Below are 6039 nucleotides of genomic sequence, written 5' to 3'. Positions count from 1 at the left end.
AGATAATATGAAATAGCGACTATGTCTGGTCTTTAAAGTTGTACAATAATCAAGGTGCTACTGTAACAGATATATTAAATTATAATGTACTATATTAGATGGAAAACTAAGCCCTAACAATAGACTAATTGTTTGTGTGTGGAAGGAATGTTTCTAGCTGCCCCAGGAAAGACCTCAAAAAGCTTAAATGAAAGCTAAATGGCACAGGATATTGAACTTTTCATTTTTATTACTGACTTGATGCTGGCCTTTTCAGATGTTCCAGTCTTTCTCTGCCTACAACAAAAGGTTGTAACCCTTTGTTTGAGATCAGTAATAGTTTTATTTCAGTACAGAGTGATTCCAAGTGGCTGTAGTGTTTTGAAAAATTAGGCTAATCACAAAACCTGGCTGTGTTGGCCTATGCATTTAGCCAAGAAACTGGAACTGTTCCTGCCCTCTGCCAGGCCTCCAAGTTACCCATGCCTGGGTGAGCTGTTGACCTGTGAGCATTGGTGAGCTGGTGTTTGAGGGCAGCAGGCTGAGACACGCTCTGTGTGATACCCTGCAGGTCTGTTGTGCCTGCAGTGCAGTTCTGATGTTGGGTTGTGACCTGGTGGAAACCCAGCCAGTCTGGATCATGGCCATGTGGAATGTTCTGCTCCTGCACTGGCTCAGCTGAGCAGGTGCTTCTAGATTTGCTTACACAGGGGCTCGAAGCAGAACTTTGAGTCTCCCTTTCCTACAGGTCCATCAGTGCATGAATTCAAGCAGGGGGGACATAAAACTTTGATGTGTTTATTCAAGCTTTGTATGGAAGAACTAAGTGTAAGGATGGTACAACATCATTTCAGCCAGGGAATGATGACTGTTCTGCTGATACTGTCAATATGCTGTTTGTCAATTTTTGTACATGAGCTGAGAGCAATACAGAGGAACATACACACATAGCCTTTCCTTCAGGCAGAACCATTTCCAAAATGAAGCCATTAAAAGCCTGTTAAATTCCAGACAAATCCAGAGCAATAACCATAAACATATTTACAAAAATGCTAATGCTTAAATGTGTTTGCTAAATTGTCATTTTTTCTTGCTATCTGCATCTTTTTAACAGGCACAGTGTGACTTCATAGTGGAAATGTAGGGTTTTTATTGATCTGAGATGCAATGTAGGTGGATGGGCCTTTTCTTAAAACCTGCTTCTTAAAATTGAAATCCTCACTCCTTTTCTAATGAGCCAATAGAGTCTGGTACAGCTGAGATTATAAAACCCTGAAGATAATTAAAATGTGATTTCTCATCATAATACTTTATATTTTGGGGAACCTTCCAGGAATTCAGTCTATTTTGTAAGTATAAGTTACATTAGATGTCCTCAAGTTTATCACTAAACCACTTTCATAGTCCAAAACTTTCGAACCTCAGTGCTTAAAATGGAAGCATAAAGGTCAGATTTGGGTGGGTATTAAGGGCTTAGTGGGACTGTCAAAAGCACTAAATATCCTTAAGCCTTTATGTAGTCACACATTTAAAAGGTCTTCTTCAGAGGTGCTAAACATCCTCATCTCTTGGGGAGTAATGTGACTTGCTTTATAGAGGTGCATGGCAGATTAATGTGTAGTATTTGATGTCCAGAGACACTCACTGCTCTTTGCAGAATGACTTGGAGATGAGAGTGCAGAACAACTTCAAATGAGAAGACAGTGCTTTTAAAAAATGGACTTCAGGAATCATAGGTCATCTTCACAGAATTTTGTAGCTGAAATCCTATTGGATGTAAATAGAAACAATGTAAGCCTTAAGTTACAGCTGTGGGTTGCATTTCTAGTTCATGTTTGGCCTAGCCAGGGTGTCAGCTCCTGGCAGGACAGTGGTTACAGCCTTGCTTCACCAGCAGGGCTCAGGAAGCACGAGTACAACTGACTGAAAACAAAGCATGACAATTTGGGGAATAGATTTCTTCCAAAAATGTATTAGTATTACATGAAAATGAGGAAAAAAACCCATGTGCAGTAATTAATTTTTCTTGCTATAGAGGTATCCAAGCACTAAGCCCCTGTAAGGCATGTAGTCATTAGACTAATATCTAGACAAGTTACTAGTAGTAATGTCATGGCTTTCTAATTCCACTTTTTTGAGAGGATTCACCTCCCTGACAGCTGCTTGAACTAATGCTACACAGAGAACAGAGCAAAACTAGACCTGCAGGTCTGCAGTGTTGGTATCAAACCCCTAAGCTAGAAAGATGTGAATATGTACAGTCTTCCAGAAGCATTAACTTAGCTTCTGGTATACAGCAGTATTTTAAAAGACCCAAATACATGAAATCACTTCTGCATCTCCTCCAATGTAATCAGAATGGCAGCAAAAGTCCCATTTTTCCATTTCTTGAGTGTGCCATTCTGCAACACAGGGCTCGATATAAGCCCAGCGGGAAGCAATGAGGGAATTGTGTGCCTTCAGCTTGTGTTGAAGTCAGTAGATGAACTTGCTCAATGCCTTTCAAAAGACACCCAAATCATACAATCTTGCCCTCAGTTTCACATCAGCATCAATCCCATTACCACATGAAAGGTGGATGGATGTTGGTCAGCTGGGCATGACTGAATTTTCAGGGCAAAACTCAAAATGAGTAAATTCCACAAGAATCCTGTGCACCAGAGTATCCTGAGCTTAGCCTATCATCATTCCCTCTGTTAGGCAGTGAATACAATCCTGTTGTACATCTCTGGAAGCTCCCCATGTGGATAGGGAACGTGCAGATCCGGAAGCAAACTGCTGAGGTTTCACTTTAACAAAGTGTGGACAGACACTAAAGCACTTCAAATAAGTAACATTTGAAGCATGGGGATATTTTTCTCAGCTTGAAAATATTTTATGATGTGGTCAGTGGTGATAAGATACTCGCTCAAGCCTGTCCCTTACTGATATCTTGGTTAATTTGTTGTGGTTTATTGTAATAGTTTATGCACCTTTTCTTAAAGCACATGAGTGCTGGTTTGCACATGATTGTAAATCCAGTTTAGAACAGAGCTAAGATTACTGAATATGTAATTGGAGTTATCAACAGGAAGACATGTTAGTAGAAAAGATACTGTTATGCATATCAGGGTAAAAATGTTACACAGTTAACAGTCTCTGGCTTAGCAATGACTGTGCTCCATGGAATGACACTGATCCCAAGCACAGCGATGGGCCAGAGGAAAATCCCCAATTGATTGTGTTGGGCTTTGGAGCAGTCCTGCAATTATTAACTGTACTACAGTTTTTACTTATCGATAGGGATTAAACTGCATCGACAACTGGTATAGTCCCTGTGCCAGGTGCAACTCTCAGATGGGAGGTGCACTTAATAGGGAGAAAATCCAGCCTTATCTGAAGTTTTCTTTGACATTGTTGAAATTTCAGCAGCAAATTCAAGGACTAAATCTGATCCAATGGATTGATTCATGTCTGAGATCAGAATTTGACTTTCTGGCTTTAAGAACCTTTTTCTCTTTTTAGACTGGTAGAAATTAGCCATACTATCTCAGATGATTCTCTCATTGGAAATTAAAACCCCTTTGATTGTGAACTGATTATTTCCATTGTTGTAGTTGCAGAATGGGATTAGGGAGTGACAAGGAAACAGGGAAAAGCCCCTTTGTTACTGCTCAGAGGCCCAACTATGGACCAAAGCTGTCTTCTTTTGTCCTTTCTAACACTACCTGTTGAGTGAAATCTCCTCTGTAGTTGGTGCAGGGCATTACTGAAGTGTGGCTGGGGAACAGCACACACGTACCTGGGGTCTGTGTGGTGGCACACGTGCTAATGGAGGCACAGGGGGGATTGGATGATCCTGTACAAAGTCATATCTGAGCCTGCACTCTTAGCTTTCTGATCCTGGGACATGTCCCTTTTGAAAGGCAGAAAGTTCTTGCAAGTCCACCTGGGACAAAGGCTACTACGCTTCCTTATCCATCCAACAGAATGAGTAAAAGAAAATTCTTTCGAACTAAAAGAGGTTTCTTAGTGGACATGAAACAGTGAAGAATTTGTTACTGATCTGGAGTTTAATCTTTTGTATTCATTTCTTTTACAATTCTTTTTACATATTTTGCATATTTTTAGATATTCAAAAACCACTTAGTTCATTAAAGCTTATGCTCATAAAGGCATCACATCCTGCATTTTTACATTATGCAAGATGTAGATGGGGACCCAATAGCTTGTATGGGTGGTATTTCATACACTCTGCACGGGTGCAAGACTCTGAAACTCAGGCTACAGCCTGAGCTACAGAAAAAAAAGCTGAATATGAGTAACTCCTGCCCGGTTTTCCTGCCCTGCTCTTTGTCCAGGCACAGGCTGTAGTGCTGTAAATTCACAGTGGCTTAGGCTGCTCCCTTTTCCCTTAGTGCCTTTCCCTCCACAGAAGTGGTATTTTGCTCCATAAACAGCTCTTGCAAAATGCCAAAGGAACATTTTTCTAGCTCTCTGCCACATAAAGGCTCTGTAATCATACTCCAGATCTGTCATAATAGAATAGGAGTCCTTCTCTGTTTTCATCCCTGTGGCCCTAAAGCTGCCAACCCAGATTAATACTGCAGTGCAGCAATGTTCCCAGGCTTTCTTGAATGCAGAAAGACTTCAAGTTCAGAACTCGAGTCCTACAAATTAAATGTCTGTACAGGAAACTTCCTTCTAAAAGGTGCAGAGCCCATTTAATGGAGTTCTGAACAGAAAATTCCATAGTCCAGCTACCTTTCAGAGAAACATGACTTCCTCAGTGAACTGTTACTGGTCAGTACTATATCCCTGCTTTCATTATTTAATTATGCTTCTAAAATTCCAGTCTTTTTGAAACAAATGTTTGATGGTTTGTTGATGTTTGGCCCATGGGCAAACAGAGTTGAGAAAATGGGGGCTGTAGTCTGGACAGTTGACATCACATGTATTTCTGTAGCAGCCCCAGTTGTGTTATCACTTACTGTCTGTCCTCTCCTTGAACCAGAAGGAATTGTTCCAATAGAATCCTCCTAATTATTAAAACTTAGCAAAAGATGCACACACAGGGCTATTAAATTCAAGTGTTTCAAGATATGATTCTTACAAATGGGCAAGTACTTCCCTTAGGGGTCTGTCTGTAGAAACACCGTTTGCTGGTACACAACACAGATGGAAAATAAATTATCCTCTGGGTTTCAGAACTCTTAGCAAGTGTTCATCATCTTATAAAGGTCAAAAATCAGATTTTAAGGGGTCTTTTCCACTTTTAGCGACACTGACTATCAGCTATCTGAAACCTACACTCCAGGAACTTGCTATTCGAAAACTATTAGAATAATACTGTTTAGTCACAGACCTAAAAGCACAGAGTAAAAATGGGTAAGCAGAACTGTCCTTATTTTCAGATTGAGAAATTCAAAGGTTGAATGACACGTCCTCGGTCACCTGAGAAGCAGGTGCTTTCAAAGGGTTACCCCATAAAACTATCCAAATTTTAGTTTAGCATTTCTTCTGGTGTAACTCCTTTTTACAACTGTGCTTAGAAAAATGGGAACTAAATTATCACTTTTGTTCTGAAAAAGAATCAAGCTAGGAAATAAATACGGATTAAAAGACTGGTATATACTTACGTGAGTGATAGCAATGAGGAACTGTGCTTTTCCTGTACCTTCTTCATTAAATTAAACAATTTCATGTTAGGAGTAGCATTTTCAGGTCAAATTGAAATCCCTCTACCTTAGAATCATAAAATTGTAGAATCATTTAGGTTGGAAAGATCATTGAGTCCAACTTTTAACCCATCCATAACACCCAAACCACGTAGCTTTGTTCGAAGTGCTCAGAACAAATACCAACAATTTATTGATTGCACAGGCAGGAAACGGCAAAGCTACTTGAAAGTGGCTGTTATGATTTTGTGACTGTACATAGATCTTGCAAAATGTTAATGGTAAATATGCATTCTGTACCCCACATAACCACTGCGAGCATAGCATGGTCATTGTTACGCTTTATAGCTGTTGTGGAAAATGTCTTAACCTGCATTCATGATGGTAGTGCCCATCCTATTCC

Source organism: Manacus vitellinus, unplaced genomic scaffold, assembly GCF_001715985.3.
Source record: "Manacus vitellinus isolate BGI_N305 unplaced genomic scaffold, ASM171598v3 scaffold_51_pilon, whole genome shotgun sequence".
Lineage (NCBI taxonomy): Eukaryota > Metazoa > Chordata > Aves > Passeriformes > Pipridae > Manacus > Manacus vitellinus.
Note: the sequence above shows the minus strand (reverse complement) of the source record.